At 33.9% G+C, this 12,260-nt stretch overlaps 1 protein-coding gene across 4 annotated transcripts in view; it reads left to right on the plus strand.

The window, feature by feature from the left end:
- The window catches only part of LOC129236969 (uncharacterized), a 55,861-nt gene that overhangs the window by 11,822 nt on the left and 31,779 nt on the right, over nt 1–12,260 (plus strand). The window contains exon 1 of one of the 4 annotated variants that reach the window (XM_054871301.1): nt 8,455–8,598. The exons of the other annotated variants lie outside the window; for them this stretch is intronic. The gene's annotated coding sequence lies outside the window, so the exon portion shown is untranslated. Of the gene's footprint in view, nt 1–8,454; nt 8,599–12,260 lie in introns of those variants that run through there. 4 annotated transcript variants of the gene reach the window in all.

Genomic DNA, 12,260 nt, shown 5'->3' on the forward strand with positions numbered 1-12,260 from the left:
ACGTTTTATCCATTTTAAACACAATTTCATAATTCTGCGATTGAAGAAGACTTGGCCAGCTCAGGTTTTACAAGTCTCTTGAGACCATCTAGAAAATTTTATAAATGCTGGGAGAGATAATAATCGCCTGAGGCGTAGTGTCGACTATGCAGTGGCTGCGATGGAACCTTCAAGCTCTCTTATGTTAGCTTCTGTAGCGTCGTTAAAATTGTGTGCAGCATTAAAAAAAATAATTAACAAAAATAAAAACGTTCTTCGTGATGGGAAAGATTTAGCCTGATTGAAGCAGCTCTTAGTGGATGATACCCTTCCAATCCCACCAAACACACCAAAATCTTCTTCCATTAAACTGAACTTGGCGATTACTCATCACTTTCTCGCTCATTTGGCTACTTGATTCTACGTTACCGGAATGGCTCGAGTTTTTCCAGACCAAGGGCTGCCGCCCCAGTAAACTAGCTCTATCTAGTACACCCCCTCGGTAATCGGTTCTACATTACCGAATTTATATCTGACTGATCAGTGTGGTTTCGTACCTGGAAAATCAACCATCGACAAGATCTTCCTAGTACGTAAGTCATATTGGCGATTTTAAAACTCCTTTCCATAGCACGAAAAAGAGTTGCCTATTTGCCGCGGAAAATTAATGCACTTATGTAAAATGACGCATGAAAAAATGGCATCTCTCCGAGTCGTTTGATACCAAACAGTATTTCAAATAGGGTTATCAGCTATCATGGGATTACTTTAACCGAATGCTGAAAAATTGTACGATTAAGTGCTACTAGAAATACTGGTGTCAAGGATAGAGGATGCAAGGTGAATGAGTCTGATGGTGAAGTAGGACAAAACGAAGTAACCTCCTATTACATAACAAGAAGTCAGAGCACTCGCGGTCACTGTCGAATTTTATAGTTTCGAAGTAGTAAGGGACTTTATTTAATTGGGTACGAGGAAGAAACTTTCGAAGAGAACGATTAGGTATCTTAAATCTAATTCTTTCCCAAATAGGGAGAGTTTTTAACACTGTTAATAAAGTTATAAGTAAAAGATAGACTGTACGGACCTGCGATTCAAGATTTAAAAACATGTGACGAGAAGGGTATCATTCCCGTGGCAGTCGGTTCAACGTTACCGGAATGACTCGGGTTTTTCCCGAACACGGGCTGCCACCTCAGTAAACTAGCCCTGCCTAGTGCACCGTACCCCAGAAGGGTACGACGGTTTGGGACTCGCAAGTTTAAGGGCAAATTTGAGAAAAATGTTACTTAACACGTTCAACCCAATTTATGGCATCCGACTAAACTTGGATACCTTGAAGACCGCATGGTGCAGTTGAGACCGAAAAATTTAGTAAATAATAATTTATAGGTATGTATGTATATGGCATCTGATATGTTTTTCATTACAGAAAAACTTTTAAATCATCTGCTTAGAGCAACAATTTAGGAAACGAAAAACTATGCTATTAATATCATTGAATAGCACGAAAAGAGGTGGACCGAGGACTCTACCTTGCGGTACCCCAGAAAATGGAACGAAAAAGCTGAATATCAATAGAACTGTGTCCTATCTGACCTGCATACTTGGAATTATGCAGGAATCATTTTTCAGCTCTGCTAAGTTGTAAAGACAAAATAATTAAAAATCCGAAACCCCGTCTGAGACGACGGAATCTAATTACAAATAACAAAACTTATCCATGTCATTTGATACCAAACAAATTTTCAGACCATAATTTTCGCTTTATAAATAGATGTTTGTTTTATTTGATCAAAGGTAACGTGAACTCTAGTAGCCACCCTCTCTTTTGTTTACAAAAAGTACAATGATATCACGTGAGGTGCAAAATCACGGCTCCCCTTTTCGTTAAACAGTTTTGATATTCAACTACGAATACCACAACTGTAGTTGCATAAATAATCGGCAACCAGATAAAACCAAATAAACATTTTAGTGTTGTTGACCCATTGGGGATACAGACATTTATACGACTTAGTACATTAGCCTTTGCACCTCAACAAGTTTTGGCTCATTCCTTCTACATAAATCTGGACACATTGGCACTAAATATATAATACATATATACATACATATGTAGTATACTATATTATATATATAATTCCTACTAACGTTCCGAAAGTCAAACTTCAATCACAATGTGCATATGTACATACATACAAAAAGCCAAATAACCCTGAAATTAGCCTCCAAAACTATTGTAGGGGAATCGTAGAAGTTTGTAAGAGTATTGAAAATGTTTATCGTCGACCTGCCACAGCATCAGATTTGTTTCTCTTTTAGATAGGAGCAAAACGAAAAGGTTATGAACCTTTCATTTTCATTTGTACAAAACTCGACACACTGCTCCCTAGAAACGTATGCCATTTTTACTTACTCGCAGGTTCACTGGAAAAAACAATCGGTGGGAACAGTAATAAATGTATGGGATAGAAAGACAAAAACTCAGTATGGGTACATAAGAAAGGAAAAACAATTATGTAGATTATCACAATAAATGGTTTTGTGACTGTTTAATTTTTGTACTGTTGATAAGTAAAAGTGAAACCCAAAATTTGCTGGAATGCAAATAATCAATACCTTCTGCTGAGTCTTAGCGCGGACTGATTCGCCGCTTTGTGGAAAATCTTAAAGTGACAAGTTCTGAGCTGTTGTGTGTCTTTATTGTTTGGGCTCAACGAGCTGCAGAAAAGGCAAGCTCAATGTAATCGTTGTCTTATTTGTTTTCTTTTCACTTCCTACATACTCGTATGTAGATATGTATGTACTTACATACATATGTGGGTATATCGACGAAATGTAGCTGTTATTGGCTGCTTCCACTGTAAACTTTTTTCTTTGCAGTATGCAATAATAGGTTCGTTATCTGAGCTTATAAATATGTTCTTTTTTGTATTGTTGAATATTTTTGTGCTAGGGCACAGTGTTTCCCTTCCATATAAAATGTGGGCAAAAATGAATGTATGGCAGGTTTAAATGAAAATTTGTATCTATGGGTTTTCTTTTCACACAATAATGACACATTCATTCCGCCCTGCGGCAGAGCTGTCAAATTTTCATATTCTTTTCTCAAACTCTTATGCATTGATTAGGCGAATGCGTGGAATTTACTACCCTCTAAAATAAGTGAGGGTGAGCGTCGTTCAGCTGATTTTTGTTCGTACACAAGTTCATAAAAATAACTATACGAAAAATTAAATTTTTGCAAATGGAAGTAAATCGTTCTATTTCATTATATTCTATATTAAAATTTATAATTTGTGGAAGAATTGAATTTTTCTTGGTCTATTCTCATATGAAATACGCAACATTTTCACAGGGTGTGTTGCAATATTATCTCTTTTTTTTTCAAACAAATCGCTAATAGGAATTTGAAGACGCAGATTTTAAAAATGCAATTTGTTTTCTGATAACTTTCACTGTACGAGTGCATGTAGGTCGAAGTTGAAAATATGTGTTCTTGTAGCATTCTACCTGTTTTTGGTATAAATAAACTTTGGGCAAAAACGCATTTTGCTCTTAGAGGGAATCCTTACCAAGGCGTAATAAACACTCAAAGCACCGAATCCATGAATGTGAGGAAGATAAACCGCTTAAGAAAACTCTTAAAAACTCATTCGGAATATTTATAGTATACTTGGAATATATAAAAATATAAGTTAAATTTCCAGCATAATAATAACGAATCTTAGTGAAAGAATGATTTCATGAATTTGGGAAAAACGCATGATCTCAGAAATTGCACACAAGTAGCAGGTTCTTTTTATACATACATACCCTATGATCTGAAAGTACCGGGAATGTTTAAATAAAACAAAACAGAGTTAAATTTCAGGCAAATTTATTTTATCTCCTTCAATATATGACTCGTCTAAAGCAACGCACATATGCCAACGTTTAACCTAGTCCTCCATGCACCCCTGGCAGGCCGACGAAGGGATGATCTTCAGCTCTTTCGTCGCATTCTCTTTGATCTCGTCTATCGACTGAAATCTCCTTCCACGAAGTGCATACATTTTTTATTTATTCCATTACAAATTGCCATTTGGTTATTTGGGGAATTCCGTAGTTAAGCGTTTCATTTAATTTTATTCCAAATTTATATTCCCATAGTTGTCTGTTAGAAATAAAACCAACACCTTATTAAAACAATTAATTCTTGATATTTTTTCCGTGAAGAGCTTTGCGCAGCTTTGGATATGCTGTGATTAAAATTGTTAGTACTATTTAGTATAATTAATTTAATAGGGAAATTTCGTGTTGATTATTTTTAGTTGATAAATTTCTTTTATAAAAATACCAGACAGATTATCGCATCAGATAACGAATATTTCTATTTTTGTCCACTAGAGCGGCACTGTGCGGCGTGTTAGTTACAAGTTACAAGCCCAGCTTTATTGTAATACAAACACATACATGCACCTAAGTTGTTTATCTCATTGTGTAGTATTACAAGATGACAATATTTTCATTTGTCTGTATCTATGAGTTGAAATTCCATTACACGTTTTTAATAGATATTCTTTATTAATATCCGGATAAAGCATTGTGTATGAAGTTCTAATTTTAAGGGGCGCAATGGGCAAACATAACCTCGTCATGCTTAGATCCCGTCTTTTCTGCAATTACATTTTATAATAATCTTTCATGGAAGAATACATTCGCAGGTTTACTACTGCCCGATGTGGGGCCGCATTTACTATAATTTTGATATCTTTGCTGAAGCCGGAATGGCGACTTCGACATTTGGATTATTGCCAAAAAGCGCTCGTCACATACTCCCATTCTTTATATAGATATGCAGATTTTGGAATGGTAGTCCTTAAAAAAAAAATGAATAGTTCCGGCAACGTTGACCCGACTGTCGTGGGAACGATTATCGCTCACTTTATAAATCTCAAAAAATTATATAACATTTATTATTGTTCATATTAATGTCCATGAAAACCATTGCGAATATTGAAAAAATATAAAGTGACTTAATTATGTGAGCACAGCTCTACCTGAGTTATGAAAGTTTTATTGCATTCCTTAGAACTCCTGAACTACTCGCAGTTTTGTCCATTCCATATCAACTGTTCTCAAGTTCTTATAATTTAATAGGAACATTGCTGCGGTGACAGCCTTTATGCCAAGGATGATAATTTTTTGTAATTCGCCTCAAATGAAATACTTGTACACTGTGCACATCGTGAATATGATGCCTTTTGCCACTTAAACAATTTTCTTTAGATTGCCCTTCAAAATGGTTTTCTGCGGCCGCCTTCACTATTCGCCGTTTTCATATGTTTTCCTTCCTTTTTGAAAAAACGAGGCCTATCTTTTCATCACTGTAAAATGTAAAGACGGTTACATTTCATTTTTACAAAGGAATATATCACCGCGAACGTGTTATTTATAGTAACATTGAGTCATACAATTAGCCTTATCAGCAATGAGATGGTGAGTCATCAGCAAGTACCTTATGGCCTCTGGTGACGGTCAAGCATTGTTTGACAAGAACTTTATATGTGTGCGTGTCGGGTGCTTGACGCTAATATCTAAAATTTTTGATTTTTACCGACAACAAGTATGTGTGACACGACGCCACCCGACTGCACTAACACATATAAAGCGCAGTCAAGCATGCTGGACCGTCACCAGAGGCCATTAGAGGTCGTAATATTGTCAGCCACCCCTTGTACATGAATCCAAATACAGAAGATCAACTGCGTGCTTGAATAAAGGCTTTACACAATATGCGCTTATACAGTTAATTATACATACATTCTTTCTCAATGTCGTCCAACAGCTGTTGAAGGCACTGGTTATTGCACTTTTGTTGTTTATGGTGTCAAATATTTTACAACAATGCAGAAATATAATAGAAAGCAATGCAAATATTCTAAGTCTATGAATTGAACTTTGGACATACATATATGTATACATACTTAGAATATGTACACCTAATTAAATAATGTTTTCTTTTTTATAAACATATGCAATTTTTGATCTTTGTTGCTAAAATCATATTAGGTAAATGAGTAATGTGCTGCTCTCTCTCATACGCCACTGTCTGCTCGCCACCCTCTCATCTTTCCACGCTTCTAATTTTATATCATTTACAGTTGCGAACATAAAAATCCGGCCACCGAAAATTGCAGTCTTTGCCACATTACTTATTTATTTGCTAATTATTCGAAATTAATATATTTTTAGTTGCAGATTTTAAATATTTTCTTTTCATATATTTTGCATTTTCAATAAAACAGTTTTGGTATTTGAATATATTTATTTGTAATATCACAAACAAGCATTATATCACCTTCTAAATTGGCTGCAAAAATGTTACCAGTAGTTTGTCTTGAGCACTGATTTAAGGGGTTATATACCTTGTGGTCCGGTGAAATAGCGCAAGTTGGGTTTTTTTTAAAGATATGTAGCAATAATTTTATTGTATAAAAGTTTTTATTATTGGATATTACAATGTTTAAAGAAAAAAAAGGCTTTGTTTGTGTAAAAATATTTAAAAATGGCGGAGTTATGGCGTTTTCCCCCAAGACCCTTTTTTTGGAAGAGGCTTGCGGTGGACGCGATTCAAGTCCACCAAGTCAACTGAAATCAAAAAATCGAAAAGATTTCATTAGTATAGGGTTATATCTTCTTAGTGAACGATCAATATATTAAATATTTTGATTTTTGTGAAAATAGGAACATGTTTTTAAAAAACTCCACTTCTACAGTCCTAAAATTGGCATTAAAAAATTCATATCTGCAAAATAAAAATTTATACATAAAAAGTTGATCGTTCACTAAGAGGCGACATCAATTACGAACAATTTTAAAAAAAAATTATAAAAATCGGTTGAATACTTTTTTTGCAATCGCGTCCACCGCAAAAGCATTTTTGGAAAAACACGTTTTTGAGATAATCGCGTTTAAAGTTTCAAGCGCCGCATGAGGCCGTACGCTCAGGACGTGACGACGCACAATTTAAAACGCTGTATCTTTCGACCTATTGCTCAGATCTCTATGAAATTTTTGGAAAATGTTCTCAAGGGATTGTACTTTACGATAAAGAAATAAAATTTATTTTGATTTTTTTGAAAAACACGAGGTATATAACCCCTTAATAAAATTGTGCAGTACTGCTGCGAATCGATTATCCATCCTCTATTTTGAACAAATAATGTTTTACATTAAAAAAGGCAAAACAAGCAAAATTAATATTTCTGAAATATTTAATGAAAGTAATTTTAGTTTTAAATGGCACTGCATTTGAAAAATTTGCTAAGTTTTCCATTACTGTAGTAGATGTATTTGGATGGAGGGGGGAGGGGAGGAGGTCGGTTCTCCATCCACAACGCCCATTAGATAGAGCAAGGTCCCATCATTATAAATTTGAAAGCCACAACCCCCTACGGTCACTATACAACCCCCATAAAGGCTTAAAAATTAGTGAAAAAAAAAATTTTCACTATTTGTAAAAATATTTTTGTTTTGTTAATACATTTCCAAACAAAAAAGCGTCGCAGGTCAAAATTTTTACTACAGGTTGACTGGGCTTTATCTTGTTTCGCTTTATTCTTTATCCTTTGACAGTTCGTCCCCAAATTTATTTTGCACGGTATTACAAACGTTTAGAAGAACATATGTAATAATAGAATTTTAATAAAATTCCTAGTATTATTGAATAAAAATAGTTTTAAATCAAATCTTCAATTAAAAAAGAGTGTTTAAAAGTAAATATTGTTACTTTTCGGTGTTGTATTTAAGCAAAATAAGCGTCTGCCTGTAATAGGGCATTTTCAAGCTTATGCAAAGTAGAAGCATTTTTAGCGTTAAATATTGCTATTAATTCTTAATGGTAATTTATAAAAAGTACTATAAATCAAAAGGCTGATATGTGTTATAACTTTTTCAATTCGGTCCACGCAATTAGACATTATAAGCAACTTTTCCGTGGTAGCAATGGAAATCCAGCCCGCTAAATATTTTTTTTTTTGACCAAATATTAAAATATGTGTACATAGACATATAAACAAAAATAGTAAAAATAGTAATTAGTTTTTCCAGTGAATCTTATTTTGCCGATTTTTATGTCCGCAACTGTATTCTTGGTTGTAATTGCATGATCTTTCGTGTGTTTATATTACCTACAAGTTTCCTTTTTATTAAAAATGTTTAATACTGATTTTTCGATCCCTCTTTTCGCTAGCGCTTTGTATTATTTTTGCACAAAACGCATTTTCCTCTCATCGTTTTCTTTCACTTACACTCTCTTCCTACCCAATTCTCTTTTATTCTACTTGCCTTTATGTGATTTGCTCTCGGCAGCGTATTTACTCAATTGACTTGAATTGGGGTTAGGCTCCAGTCGTCTCCAACGCTGCGTAGTAAAGCGAAATTTCTTTGTTTCATTCAGTCATTCTTCAGTGCGTTCGTTGTATTTTGGTGCGCTTGACTTGAGCAATAGCTTTGTTGAAAAATAATTCTGAATAAAAAGTTTACGCTTCAATTCTGGGCAAGATTTGTTTCATTGCTATTCGAAAGCAATAAAAATAAAATATCTAAAAAGATGAAAGTGTTTGACAACAGGTAAATGACTGATGATTAAAATAATCCACAAACTAAAAGTGTTCGTTTGCAGTTTTTATTAATAAAATATATAACTATATATTTGCATTCACAATTGATATATAATTACAACACAAATCCTATTCGTTGTATTGGTCTGTCCTCTAACATTTTTTCTTTGTTCGGTTTTGTTTTATTTCTTGTACTCTAAAATGAGGTAATTTTTCTAGAAATAAAAAAGATTTAAAAGCATCTCAGCAAATAAAAAAAATAAAAATTGTGTACATTAAAAATTATATAATACGTACATACATACATAGTTGAATTTGCGCGAATGCGATATAAATAAGAAGTAATAGAAAACAGCATAGTTCGGATGAAATAATATAAATCAGTACTTAGCGTGGAAGATAAATCTTGGCAAGTTCAAGCCGAGCTTCGGCAATACTGCTGTTTCCGTGGCGCCGCAATTTAATGGCGGATTCTTATAGAACTCGACAAAAAAAAACGAAATGAAAGAGTAAAATTTTGTGATATCTCGCTTAGTTTTCGAGATATTAAATAAAAAATAGCCCTCATCAGTCCAACTCCGGCTACGCAATCCACAGTATTTTTGCGTAGAACTCCTTTCCGTGTTAAATATCTCGAAAACTAAGCGAGATATCAAAAAATGTTACTCTTTCATTTCGTTTTCTTTTGTCGAGTTCTATAAGAATCCGCCATAAGATTGCGGCGCCACGGAAACAGCAGAATCCCCCGAGCTTCGAATTGTCAATTGAGCATACCTTTTGCTTTCTCCATTAAAAAAATAAGTAGGAGTTTAGCCTACCGTGGGCATCGTTCCTAATCATTTGTAGGGTTCTGAAATGTTCCTTTCTCACCATAACCTTTTCATCTATCTGTTAGAGTTATACCAGTTTTATGAGGTATAACCATGCTCGCTGGAGGCGAATCTTGCTCGGTAACTATGTTGGTGCTTTCATACGCAAATGTTTCGTCAAGCGATCAGAGCCCAAACATAATGAGCTGGGGAGTGGTGAATAGAAAACGCCTATAATCACATTCGTTGGGAAATGATGCAGTCCTTGGTATAATTTAAATCCGAGTCGTTCTGGGAAGTAAAGCCGACTGTCGTGTGAAAGTCTTTACCCGTTTGATGGATTGAAATGACAATTTTCACCAAGGTCTGACATGATAAAAGCATGGACGGGCATGTTTTTTTATCCTTAGCAGCATTAAAAGGTGTTTCGCCAGAGCGCATGCAATCTTGTAGGAACAGACTCTGGGAACTCTATTCAAATAATGCATTGGCCTTATTCGGAACCGGTTAGATTACTTGGAGTATCTATTATATGGAGTAAATTAAATTTAAATATTATGTTTTATCTGAATTTTACAGCGTAAAAGAACTAAATTTTTAAGAAAATATTTTGTACATCTAATTTTTTTTGAATGAAAAATCAAAACCAAAAAAAAACAATAAAAATGGTTTGCAAACGGCAAACGTGCTGAGAGTGCCACTCGGAGGTTATTGTGAATTTTCAACAAAAGAATTCACATAAACCGATTTAACACACAACAACTCCAATTCAGCTGAATTTTTGTTTACAATTGATGTACGTAATTTATGCCGCCCACCATTTTTCATGCAAAGTACCCGTATGCACGTGACATCGGTGTATTTTTGTTTTAATAGACGATAAAATAAGAAGGCGGCTACCAATTTCCCGGAGCGTCGATTAAAAAAAAAATATTAACACTACTGGCCGATCGAATAAAGTCATTAGAACATCTTGAAATAGCATTGAGATTTTCATACAAACTAGGTACAATAATTAAAAAGCGTCTGATAGACATGTTACTTGTGTTAGTTCAGCTATCTAGCGACTATGTTCTGATTAAGTACTTAATCAGATACTGAGCAAACGTAAATGTGTTGCATAAATGAATTAGCCGGAATCTGTCCATTAAAGACAAGTGTGAATAATACAGTTGTCCTTCTTATTTAATGTTCTGAATTTTCTTTTACGGTGGTGGTTGCATTATTTTCTATAGACTGCCTTGTTGTCTTTTGTTTTAAAGTACAAACGTAGATAGTAAAAGTGTTTCTGAAAAGGGCTACTAAATACTAATATAATTTGACCATTGTTATTATCTTGTGCACGATGAAAGTAGGCCTTCCTTGAACGTCTGTCCATAAAAATTTATTATTTCCTTGCATATTACTTGTACATATAATTTCACAGGTATGCTCACATCAAAATGTGCTATCAAGAATGAAGGTGTCCCATTATTTTTCGCGTTTTCTTTTGTTCCTCGCTGATCTGCTAATGCGCGCTCATTGTTAGTATTGCAATCCCAGTTTCTTTTTTTTGAGTATTCTGCTAGTGATGTGCGGTTGCGAGTATTTAAAAACCGTTTCTGTCGAAAGAAAAGCTATAACAGAAATGGCCCCTATCGAAATAGCTAAACAAAAGATTATAAACAGTTTTCACAAAAATTCCATGTATATTTTTTTACTTTCTTTTTAAAGAAAATATGTAAATAAATATTATTATATTCATTCCTCAGTTCATATTTGTGTGACAAAAACTTTATAAAAATAAAATAAGTGAAATTAAATTTAAGTATGCATTTTCCACACGTTAAGGTTTTATTTAAACAAAGAAATGTTTCCATTGATAACATGTTTTCTCGATATTGTTTTTTCTTAGACGATTCCGTTCTTTGAAACAAGTTCACCAGCTGTTGGAAATACTCTTTCGTTGGCAACCGAAGTTGCGCACATTACTATCACTGTTTTGTGACAATCCTTCATGAGAAAGAATATAATATAAAAGTCTGTTTAATGCGTATCTTGTGGTCGATTCGGTTTAACTTACCTGTTAGCCGCGCTCAGAAACCGCTATGGTGTTGACCGTGGAATGGCGATATTTTTCAAGATTTTGCAACTGTTCGGAAAAGCAATTAAAGATTTGTTGGAAACATTAACTTAATCTTCCTCTTGAATAATGATGAATGTAAAGGGAATCAATAATGAAAGAAAATAATAATGGTGTAAATGATCAGCTTATGTCTCGGTTCAGTCTTTAAAATATTTGCATTTGCCAAATGGCCTAACTTTCCTTTTCATCGTTTATTAGTAAGATGAGTGTGGATGGTATATCTTCCTTCTATAAATAGTATGAACACATGTATGTGCCTGTAAAGTATGTAGTGTGTGTACATACAAATATAATATATATACATATATACATATTCACATGCCTAACTGCTCTACCACTTACTTTGGCTGTGTAGGTCTAACTTTAATTCTCCAATTGTTGTTAACGCTCGATCAGCTCTTTTAATATTGGTTTTATAATTTTCTCTTTGTTTTTTTTTTCTTTTCACAAACACATGACAAACATGTTTACCTTCATTAAGATATCATACTGTATTCACATTAGATATATGTATATACATATGTACAATTACGGTCAAGATAATAGCGCGCGACATTTGGTTCTGCCAACTTTTGACTATTAATTTGTTTATTTAATTTACAAACATATATCACTTCACATTATAAGAAAAATTATATAACTGAAATTTTCAAAAAATGAACAAATTTTAATCAAACTTTCAAACTGTTTAGTAGGAGTTTTTAGAAAAATTCTATGTATACAGCTTTTTGTCTGTTC

The sequence above is a fragment of the Anastrepha obliqua genome, chromosome 2 (assembly GCF_027943255.1).
Source record: "Anastrepha obliqua isolate idAnaObli1 chromosome 2, idAnaObli1_1.0, whole genome shotgun sequence".
Taxonomy (NCBI): domain Eukaryota; kingdom Metazoa; phylum Arthropoda; class Insecta; order Diptera; family Tephritidae; genus Anastrepha; species Anastrepha obliqua.